Source organism: Somniosus microcephalus, chromosome 12, assembly GCF_052327205.1.
Source record: "Somniosus microcephalus isolate GS21.2 chromosome 12, FLI_Smic_1.0, whole genome shotgun sequence".
Lineage (NCBI taxonomy): Eukaryota > Metazoa > Chordata > Chondrichthyes > Squaliformes > Somniosidae > Somniosus > Somniosus microcephalus.
The window spans coordinates 122,757,568-122,769,662 of record NC_140998.1 but is presented as its reverse complement, the minus strand read 5'-3'; positions in this window follow the sequence as shown (position 1 = coordinate 122,769,662).

The following is a 12,095-nucleotide window of genomic DNA, read 5'->3' as shown; positions in this document are numbered from 1 at the left end:
GAGACACCAGGTGACAACACTACTCTATCTCGCACTGGGCCCACCGAGGTGTGCATCTCTGCGCTGCTGCTGGGTGCGCTTGGGTCTGCTGACAGTGCACCCTTAGAGGCTGGAGCTTCCTCTGAGGAGTCGTCTTCCTCCTCTGGCTGGACAGTGGGAGCGGGGGTGGGGGGACTTGATGGACCTGTGAGAAAGTAAAGAGATGATTTGAAGTGCTATTATAAGAATGGGTAACATTACCACTATGCACATGATGACATTTCACTGGCTGCTGACATCAGTCACCATATGAGTGACTGTTGTATGCCATGTGGCTGTATGAGATTTAATTCTGTCACTAGGTTGCTGGGAGGTCCCCCTCTCTTCATCTCCCACCGCCAGCAGCTCTGTAATTCCAGAGATTTCTAGGACCTCCTCCTCTGCTGGAGTCAAATTTGAGAAGACTGGAGGGCCACCTCCAGCTCTCTGCCTCTCTCTGTTGTTGAGGGAAAGAAGAGAACTTTGAGTGAGAGTGATGGAATGAGTGTAAGGAATGGATGGGCTACATCTGTACAGGGTGACGTGATGTGACATTGCCAAAAGGCCTCCTTCTGTGGTGTTACTTGCTATGCTTGCATTAGGATGAGGCTGAGTGTCAGGGTTGGTTAGTCAGATGGGGGTGTGAGTAGGTACATAGGCAGAGAGGGATGGGTGGACCTGCAAGGTAGGTTGGTGTGAGGAGTGTTGTGCAGGAGTAGGCATGGGAAGGCAGAATGATGAGGTTGGGGCGACAGGCACATCAGGGTGTAGGTGAGTGCGGCATTGCACTCATCTTTCCTGACCTCATGAGATCATTGAATCTTTTGTGGCACTGGATCCACGTTCTCCTCACCACATCCCTGCTGCTGACCTCCTCTGCAATCTCTAGCCATGCCCTCTTAGTGTCTCTGGCTGGTCTTTTTCGGCTATCTGCCAGGAAGAGGACCTCCCTGCATGCTCTTACTCCCTGGACCAGCACTTCCAGGAAGGCATCTGTGAATCTTGGTGCTGCCCTCTGTCTTTGTGTCTCCATGACCCACAGAATTCTCAATCTTATTCAGCAATTTTGAGCTCTTGAAAGCATCCTGAACACTCCCACAGCAACCTTCAAATGAGATGTGTGCAAGGCTGCTTTAAATGTCCGCGCTGAAAACAAGTCATCAGTGACGTCATCAGACCCGCTCCATTTCATTGGGCCGGGAAACCCGCATGATTCTTTCAATTGGTGCCATTGAGTTAAACGCGCAGTGCAGAATGCACTGTTGAAATCTTGGGATGGCGACCCACTACGTGGCCTGCATGCACGTGACCCAATTCCAAGGTAAAAATTCCGCCTCCCACTTACAAAATCAATCCATATATATTGAGAAACTACATCAAAGTACAACCTTGCCTGTCCTTATACCCCGGTCATATCAGGACACCCATTTGAATTTAGTAATGGAGCAGTCTCAATTTTGAATTTAATTACCCATGCTATTTCAAACTACATAAAACCAAAGGCAGAAACTCCTATTTTTGTCACAGTAACCTCATTATATGTTTTCACTCTGCAGCCCTGGATCGCATCTGCTCTTCTAAGGTCACCTGAAATTTAAAATTATTTCATATTTTTTAAATATAAGGCTTTACACATTGTGTAACCAATATATGTAAGTGAAAATTAAACCACTGTGTCCCAACCATCACAACTCACCCACCCATGAGTAATGCACTTAATATTGCGCTGGTTTAATTTGCATAACCCACACCTTGCCAACATGTCTGTCTTGCATGTGTTTCCTAGCTGTGTACTTGTACTTTGACATAGCTTGAAGTACATTATAGTTTGATTTTGTAAGTGGGAGATACTATATTTGAAAACCAAGTTGTCGTGGCAATAATTAATTGATAGTCAATGCGTTCTGGTGGCGGCGTTGACTTTTTAAACCTAACAATTGATAGTTGGTCCTAAAGCCAATTTTGTATCATACATCAAGGTTGGCACGCAGTACCTGTCGCCCCATGTGACTAATTCATTTGGATACCTTCATATTTTCTCCTACCATGGTGTATGCTGACCTGACTACTGCTTTGGTTGTAAATTGTCCCCCCATGAGATCATTTTCACTGATATCGTTATTCCCGGATTCACTTGCACAACCACTCCCCTGATGACCCATCTCTGGCTGTGCTTCACACTGCTTTTGGGGATAATCCAAGGACTGAAACATGTTTCCAGTGAAGAAATAATTCGCTTTTATTTTTAAACCAAGAAGAAACAAAATTCTTGATTGTATTTTTGACTCCATTTTTTTCTTTAATTTTTGCCCCTGTCTCTCCTAAGGTGCTGACAATTTGGGATTGATTCTGCAGTGCCCAGCCAAGTGTGATCCTCGGCAATAATTGTTAACAGGCTATGGAACGTGTAATGATATCAGCAAATAGTGATGGTATTTGCCTGTTTGATTATGATGCTTTACCAGCATATTTGCCTGTTTGATTATTTATGCCTTACCAGCAGAGGGCATGTGAGAGACAGTTTACTTTTAGTTTTGTTTTAGATGGATCTCTAAGATGGTGTCTCCTGTAATGCTGTTAACTGAGTTGAACATACTTTAGATTAAAAGACATTCTCTTTCATCAATGTGTCGTCATTGAACCCACATACAAATCAATACATGGTGTCAGAAGTGATTGAAAGAGATGAAGAGGAAAAATCTGAAGTTAAATCAGCTCTCCACATATTAGCAAGCCAAAAGAGAACATTGTTACTTACCACTGGAGAATAGCTAACGAAGTGAAAAATGGAAGGTTTGCACCCACCGGCGAAGCTTCAGTTGACAGGTAATGTGGCTGAAAGTTGGAGGAGGTTCAAACAATGTTTGGAGTTGTATTTAGCGGCAATCGGAGCTGACGAGAAAAGTGATAAAAATGAAAGCGTCAGTGTTCTTACATGTCGTGGGTGATGAAGCGCTGGAGGTGTATAATAACTTCACATTCACTGCTGATGGAGGCAAAATGAAGCTGGATAAAATAATGGAACAGTTTGAGGCCTACTGCATACCTAAACGTAACGTGACGTTTGAGAGGCACAGATTTTTCACATGTGTACAGAAAACAGGAGAGACTATTGATCAGTATGTGACTGAACTGAGAAACAGAAGCAAAACGTGTGAATTTGGGGGACTGACAGACTCGCTGATAAAAGACAGACTGGTGTGTGGTATTCCAGATAATGGTCTAAGGGAAAGACTGCTAAGAGAGCAAAATCTAGACCTGGGAAAAGCCACAGCACTGTTTAGGGCTACAGAGACTGTGAAGTCGCAGGCAAAGGAGCTGTTCAGTGACAGTAGCTGCAACGTGGATGCAGTGAGAAAGAACGGACACAAACCATTTAACATAAAGAGCGCCAATGTGAAAAAAGAGGCATGGCCAGCGAACAAAAATGAAAGGGGCAATCGAAAGTCATGTAGTCGATGCGGTACACAGCATACACCAAAAAAGTGTCCAGCATATGGTAAAACATGCAATAGTTGCAACAAAAACAACCATTATGCCCGTTGCTGTAAGAACCAAGCGCAACAAAGCAAGGTCCATGCAGTAGATGAAAGTGGGATAGAGGAGTTCTATGTGGATGTTGTGTCTGAAAACAAAAAAGAAAAAAGAGACTGGATGTTGACACTAAAAGTGAATGACATACACATTCCATTTAAATTGGATACTGGAGCACAAGCTAATGTGATATCAGAGACTGATTTTAAGAAAATTAGACCCAGACCAAAGATACATGGAATAAAAGTGAAAGTGACAGGATACTCAGGTACTAAAATACCAGTGAAAGGAAGATGCATTGTCAAAGTGACACACAAGGACAGAGAGCACACGCTAGCATTAATCGTGGTGCCAAAGGATGTGCAGGCCATACTAGGCTTAATAGCCTGTGAGAGACTGAACCTGGTAAAGAGAGTCCTCGTTGTGGAAAGCGAAGGAGAGACAGTCTATGATGAACTCATGAAAGAGTACAATGACCTATTTCAGGGTCTAGGCTGCCTTCCAGGAGAACACACGATCAGAGTAGATAAAAGTATGCCAACGGTCATACATCCATGCAGAAAAGTTCCGTTTGCTCTTCAAAAGCAACTGAAGGCAGAGTTGGACAGGATGGAAAGCCTGAACGTGATTCAGAAGATAGATGAGCCAACTGAGTGGGTGAGTTCCCTCGTCGTTGTGGACAAAAAGAATGGAAAGCTCAGAATTTGCCTGGATCCAAGAGATCTAAACAGAGCAATAAAGAGAGAGCACTTCAAGCTTCCTACACGTGAGGAAATCATGTCACAGTTTGCAAATGCAAAGTATTTCAGCAAGTTAGATGCATCATCAGGATTTTGGCAGATGAAACTGGACGAGGCAAGTTCAAGACTGTGCACGTTCAACAGTCCATTTGGCAGATACAGATTCCTAAGGTTACCATTTGGCATTGCCTCAGCTCCTGAAGTGTATCACAAAACTATCCATATGATCTATGAGCACCTGGAGGGAGTTGATACATCAATGGATGACATCATAGTATGGGGAACCACGAGAACTGAGCATGACGAGAGACTGAAAAAAGTGCTGGAAGCAACAAGGAAAACAAACCTGAAGCTGAATAGAGAGAAATGCCAGCTCGGGGTGACAGAACTGACATTCGTGGGAGATATCCTTAGCAGTGAGGGCATCAGACCAGATCCCAGAAAGGTGTCCGCCATTGAGAATATGCCAAAGCCACAATGCAAAAAGGACATGCAGAGGTTTAATGGAATGATAAACTACATGGGTAAATTTATATCCAACCTCTCAGAAAAGATGGCGCCACTGAGACGACTAACTGAAAAGAACATAGAATGGGAATGGAATCATGAGCATGAGAAGTCATGGAGCGATCTAAAGAAACTGCTCACAGAGGAACCAGTTCTGAGGTTTTATGACCCAGCGAGACCCATCAAGATATCATCAGACGCATCACAGAGTGGGCTCGGTGCCGTTCTTCTGCAAAAATATGACTACTGGCAACCTATTGCATATGCATCGCGCTCAATGACAGACGCGGAGACGCGATATGCTCAAATAGAAAAGGAGCTGCTCAGCATCACATACGCCTGTGAAAGATTTCACCAGTTTGTGTCAGGACAAGCAATCAGTGTAGAGACTGACCATAAGCCCTTGATTGCATTGTTCCAAAAGCCACTAAATGGGTGTCCGCTTAGAATAGAAAGAATGATGATCAGGCTGCAACGCTATACACTGAATGTTGCGTACACACCGGGTAAGCTGATGTATACAGCAGACACGTTGTCCAGATCTGTAGACCCAAGTGAGCCCGCAAACACCAAAATGGATGAAAAAATGAACGCCTACGTGAACATGATCACAAGTGCACTGCCCATAGCAGATGCAAAAATGGAGCTCATAAAGACTGAGACAAACAAAGATGAAACACTGAGATGACTGAGGAAAAGCATCTTGGATGGATGGTCCAACATGAAGCAAGACTGCTCACCTGACATGGCAGAGTACTGGAACTGCAGGGCGGAACTATCAGTGGTCGAAGACATCATCTACAAAGGAAGTAAAATAGTTATCCCAAAGAGTCTGAGAAAAGAGATGCTAAAAAGGATCCATGGAGGACATCTGGGAATCGAAAAGTGTAAGAAAAGAGCACGAGAGGTGATGTACTGGCCACAAATCAACCAAGATGTGACAAATGAGGTGTCAAACTGCACAATATGCCTGAAATATCGAACAAGCAATCCGGTAGAACCACTAAAGCCACACCCAGCGCCAGACAGACCTGACCAGAAGCTAGGCGCTGACCTATTCGTATGTCAAGGGAAGGACTATCTTGTAGTCACAGACTATTACTCCCTGTATCCAGAGGTTTGTAGACTGTACACCACCACTGCAGATGCTGTGATAACATGTATGAAAGCCATATTCTCCAGACATGGTGTGGCAAGCGAGGTCTTCACAGACAACGGACCCCAGTTTTACAATGCAAGTTTCCGACACTTTGCCAAAGAGTGGGACTTTGTCCACACAACGTCAAGTCCTCACTTTCCACAGTCCAATGGACTAGTGGAAAAATCGGTCCAGACAGTGAAAAGACTGATGTACAAGGCAAAAGACAGTGGAACTGACTTCTACCAGAGCATGCTTGTATACCGCACAACGCCGCTCGAGTGTGGTATGTCACCAGCCCAGCTCCTTATGGGACGTCTGCTAAGGTCAAACCTACCCATCCCGGAGAACCTCCTGAAAACAAAAGAGGGGGAGAAAGTGAGGAAGTTCAAAGAACAACAGAAAGAAAAGCAAAAGTACTACTATGACAGAGGAACACAAAACCTACCTGAACTCCACACTGGTGACCAAGTAAGGTTCAAAGACAAAACAAACATATGGACTCAGAAGGGAACTGTCCTGAGTGAAGTTCAACCAAGATCATACACCATTCAGACAGATGAGGGTGCTGTTCTGCGAAGAAATCGTCGAGATCTTCTCATGGGACCAGACACAGCAGGTCAAAAGACTGATACTGTTGAACAACCTGATCACACAGCTGAGAAATCATCATCTGAGGCAACAACTCAGATTCAAGGACAATCAATCAGAAAATCCTCAAGACACGTGAAGCCTCCTGAGAGACTCATTGAGCAAATTTAAGGACTATTGTTATAGAAGGAAGTAATGTTATCTTATTCTCTCTTCAAGTTATAGTGTATTTACATATTTTATGTGAACACACAAAACAAGGTTAAAAAACCTTGATCATGATAATGATAATGTAAGTTCATCAAGTGTTACAGTTAAAATGCAGAGTAATACAAAGAAAACATGTAGTTAGATAAAAGTAAAATACTTTTGTTTTAAGAAAGGGAGATGTAATGATATCAGCAAATAGTGATGGTATTTGCCTGTTTGATTATGATGCCTTACCAGCATATTTGCCTGTTTGATTATTTATGCCTTACCAGCAGAGGGCATGTGAGAGAGACAGTTTACTTTTAGTTTCGTTTTACATGGATCTCTAAGATGGTGTCTCCTGTAATGCTGTTAACTGAGTTGAACATACTTTAGATTAAAAGACATTCTCTTTCATCAATGTGTCATCATTGAACCCACATACAAATCAATACAGAACGCTTCACAGGTGAACCCATTCCTATCCTCACCTGACATCACACGTGCACTTTCCAACAGCAGCCCTGGAGATCAATCAGGAGCTATCAACCATGGCTAAACTTTTGCCCATTTAGCTCTTACCACCTCCCATTTGAGAGCTACTAACAGCACCGACCAAAGATTGAACCTGAGGCTGTATGGTTCAGTACCAAATGTTGCTGTTATCCTCAGAGTCATCAGGAGAGCATATTTAAGACTTTTAGTGGCATTCCTTCAACAGTTTTTCCACGATTAATACAGTGTGTTACAATCGTTGAGCAAAACCATTATGGTGTCAATGAATAAAGTTAACGTAAACTGATTGCGATGGTAGGGCTGATAATTGCAACATTTGCTTATTTTACACTGACTACCAGATATACAATTAAAAAGTTACATTTAGAGATAAATGTAAGTAATTGCCCAGTGTTACAGTGCAATATATAGTTCACTGTCCCATGTAACCATGGTTTTGCCCTTCCTTGAGCGTTAAGTTGTCAGTTTTAGCTGGGTCTCCTGGTAGGACTGAGACACAGTGAAGGAGAACAAATCAGGGTGGCATTGTCAAACCCCTGGAAATGGGACACATCCCCCCCCACCCCAGCCCCCCACCACCTACACCTACGAGCAGATAAGGACATCTTTCACATGAGGCTCCATCTGCCCACTCAGGTGGACGTAAAAGATCCCCTGGTGTCCTGGCCAGCATCTATCCCTCAATCAACATCACTAAAAAAAGATTATCTGGTCATTATCACATTACTGTTTGCGGGACCTTGCTGTGCGCAAATTGGCTGGCGCGTTTCCTACATTACAAAAGTGACTACACTTCAAAAGTACTTTATCGGCTGTGAAGCGCTTTGGGATGTCCCGAGGTCATTGAAGGTGTTGTATAAATGCAGGTCTTTCTTTCACTAAGACCACCAGGTCAATATATGAAGCATTGTAAATGGGAAGCTGCATGCTGCTCTGTGGTGGAGTGTTCCTGTGCCATTATATTGCACAGAACAGAAATCTTTCAAAAATAAGGAAAATATGTACTTCAAAAAAGAAAATGTTCCCTTTTCAGTAACTATTTGCTGTTCTTCTCATTCTGGAAGTTAGGACAGTCCAGCTGGGAGATGCCTCTGTGGACACGGAATGCGTGTTCAAGTGATGTGGTCACTGTCCTCCACCCAGCCAGCTTCTCCTCCGTCCCACAGAGTGAGAGTCACCCCGAGGGCTCTGCTTGAATGCAGATATCAGTTGAGACTGTAATATTTACTTGGATCTCCAAGTCAGAGTCCAACAGTCCAGCACTGTAGCTACTGCACCACCCACATGATGTAATGCTGTAATAAGTAAACAATTTCGGAAGTTGGATTGCTCTCAGACTGCAATTTAAGCACCATTATTTTGATTTAGCAGACGTTGTCTATATTCTCGAGTGTACAGATCACATACAGGTACCCTTGCTCTGGGAGATACAGGCTACTCCCAACATTTTACGGGGCAATCACAGGTTTCCAGTTCCCCTCCCAATGAGGTATATATATCAGGATGAAGAGAAAATGAAATTGAAGTTGCAATTAGCAAAGCAGAATTTTCTTAGAATTAGAAACTGATAAATTAGAAAAGTTGGTCATATTGTTCTCTTTCGATTAGCTTTGTGCTTTAGTTAACAGATGTGTTGGTCTATATATCTATATATACATATATCTATCCCTTCCCTCTCCTATACTGAGAGAGACTTTGTTTTCAGCATCTGGGGACTCTTTGCAGCATCAATAAGCAAAGTATTTGAGTAAATATTTGCATTTTCATCTAGTTGCTATTTGTACTTGTTTTAAACTGAATAAGCTCTACTGTATGGCTTTCACTGTAAATGCACTCCTGGTTTTGTTATCTGGGCACACACTGCATGTCAGTAGCGCACCCAAGTGTTTACTCTTGAATTTTTAGTATGTTTTCCCTCTTGATAAATTTGAGAATTATTTATCAGGCCAAAGAGAAAGGAAGTGGTGAAGTATATCTGCAGAGTACATTGCAGGTATAGTATGTTATCCAGTACAGGAGTTGACATCAACAATATTTTGCGTTAACCCATTATAATACATTAAATACATATTTATTTTGAAAGTCAGTGAGGTTAGTGTCTCAAGAATATAAAGCAGATCCTATTGAAGTTACATACATTGAATTTTTAAAGGAAGAAATGTTTATCACTAGCCATAGAGAATAAGAAATTGTAAGCGAATAGAAAAGTCTGTACTGAGTTAGCTGTCCTCAGTCAGGGAGTGCAATTGGCTTCAGTGCCCCAGGTTATGACGGGGAAAGTTGGCCAGGATTCCCAGTCCTTTACTGGCCATCTCTAGTTGCCCTTGATAAGGTGGTGGTGAGCCACCTTCTTGAACCGCTGCAGTAAAGGTAATCCCATAGTGCTGTTAGGGAGGGAGTTCTAGGATTTTGACCCAGTGACGATGAAGGAACGGTGATATATGTCCAAGTCAGGATGGTGTGTGACTTGGAGGGGCACTTGGAGGTGATAGTGTTCCTCAGCACCTGCTGCCCTTGTCCTTCCAAGTGGTGGAGGTCGCGGGTTTGGGAGGTAATGTAGAAGAAACCTTGGCGAGTTGCTGCGGTGCATCTTGTAGATGGTACACGGTACACCGATGGTGGAGGGAGTGGATGTTTAAAGTGGTGGATGAGGTGCCAATAAAGCGGATTGCTTTGTCCTGGATAATGTCAAGCTTTTTGTGTGTTGTTGGAGCTGCACTCTTCCAAGCAAGTTAAGAGTATTCCATCACACTTCTGACTTGTGCCTTGTAGATAGTGGAAAGGCTTTGGGGAAATCAGGAGATGAGCCATTTACCACAGAATACTCAGCCTCTCAGCTACTCTAGTAGCTATGGCATTTATGTGGCCTGTTCAGTTCAGTTTCTGGTCAATGGTGACCTCCAGGATGTTGATAGACTCGGTTAAGGGGAGATGGTTAGGTTCTCTCTTGTTTGAGAAGATCATTGCCAGACACTTGTGTTACTTTCCACTTATCAGCCCAAGCCTGGATTTTATACTGTTCTTGCTGCATGCGGGCATAGACTGCTTCATTATCTGAGGAATTGCGAATGGAGCTGAACACTAAGAAACTTCTGCATTGATGTCCTGGAGCTGAGATGATTGGCCTCCAACAACCACAACCATCTTCCTTTGTGCCAGTTATGACTCCAGCCAGTGGAGCGTTTCCCCCTGATCCCCATTGACTTCAGTTTTACTAGACCTCCTTGGTGCCACATTCGGTCAAATGCTGCCTTGATCTCAAAGTGCAGTCATCTCACCTCACCTCTGGAATTCAGCTCTTGTATCCATGTTTGGACCAAGGCTGTAATGAGCTCTGGAGCCAAGTGATTCTGACAGAACTCAAACTGAGCATTGATGATCAGGTTATTGGTGAGTAAGTGTCACTTTAAAGCACTGTTAACGACACCTTTCATCACTTTGCTGATGATTGAGTGTAGGCTGATAGGGCTGTAATTGGCTGAGATGGATTTGTCCTCAGTTTTCCACATTGTCAGGTAGATGCCAGTATTGTAGCTGTACTGGAACAGCTTGGCTAGAGGCATGGCTAGTTCTGGAGCACAGGTCTTCAGTGTTACAGCCGGGATGTTGTTGGGACCTGTTGCTTTTGCTGTGTCCAGTGCACTCAGCCATTACTTGATATCACATGGAATGAATCAAATTGGCTGAAGACTGACATCTGTGATGATGGGGACCTCAGGAGGAGGTCATGAAGGTTCATCCAATCTGCTCTTCTGGCTGAAGGTGGCTGCAAACGGTTCAGCCTTGTCTTTTGCACTCACGTGCTGGGTTCCCACATAAGAACATAAGAACATAAGAAATAGGAGCAGGAGTAGGCCAATCGGCCCCTCGAGCCTGCTCCGCCATTCAATAAGATCATGGCTGATCTGATCCTAACCGCCAATCCACTATCACAGAACCATCTCCTGAATCTAACCGAATTAGACACACGAAATAGGAGCAGGATCAGGCTACATGGCCCCTGGGCCCGCTCCGCTACCCACAGGGCCATGACCGATCCGAACCTAGACTCATGTCCAAATTCCTGCCTGCTCCCCGTAACCCTTAATTCCCTTTACTTCTAGGAAACTGTCTATTTCTGTTTTAAATTTATGTAATGATGTAGCTTCTACAGCTTTTTGGGGCAGCATATTGCATGGACCTACCACCCTCTGAGTGAAGTAGTTCCTCCTCATCTCAGTTTTGAAAGAGCAGCCCCTTATTCTAAGACTATGCCCCCTAGTTCTAGTTTCACCCATCATCGGGAACATCTTCCCCGCATCCACCCGATCCGACCCCTTCACAATCTTATATGTTTCAATAAGATCGCCTCTCATTCTTCTGAACTCCAATGAGTAGAGTCCCAATCTACTCAACCTCTCCTCATATGTCCATCCCCTCATCCCCAGGATTAACCGAGTGAACCTTCTTTGTACTGACTCGAGAGCAAGTATGTCCTTTCTTAAGTATGGACACCAAAACTGTACGCAGTATTCCAGGTGCGGCCTCACCAATACCTTGTACAACTGAAGCAATACCTCCCTATTTTTATATTCTATCCCCCTAGCAATGAAAGCCAACATTCCATTGGCCTTCTTAATCACTTGCTGCACCTGCATACTAACCTTTTGAGTTTCGTGCACCAGGACCCCCAGATCCCTTTGTACTTCAGTACTTTCCAGTTTCTTGCCATTAAGATAATAACTTGCTCTACGATTTTTCCTGCCAAAGTGCATAACCTCACACTTTCCAGTATTGTAATTCCATCTGCCAAATCTCTGCCCACTTACTTAGCCTGTCTATGTCCCCTTGCAGGTTTTTTATGTCCTCCTCACTCACTACTT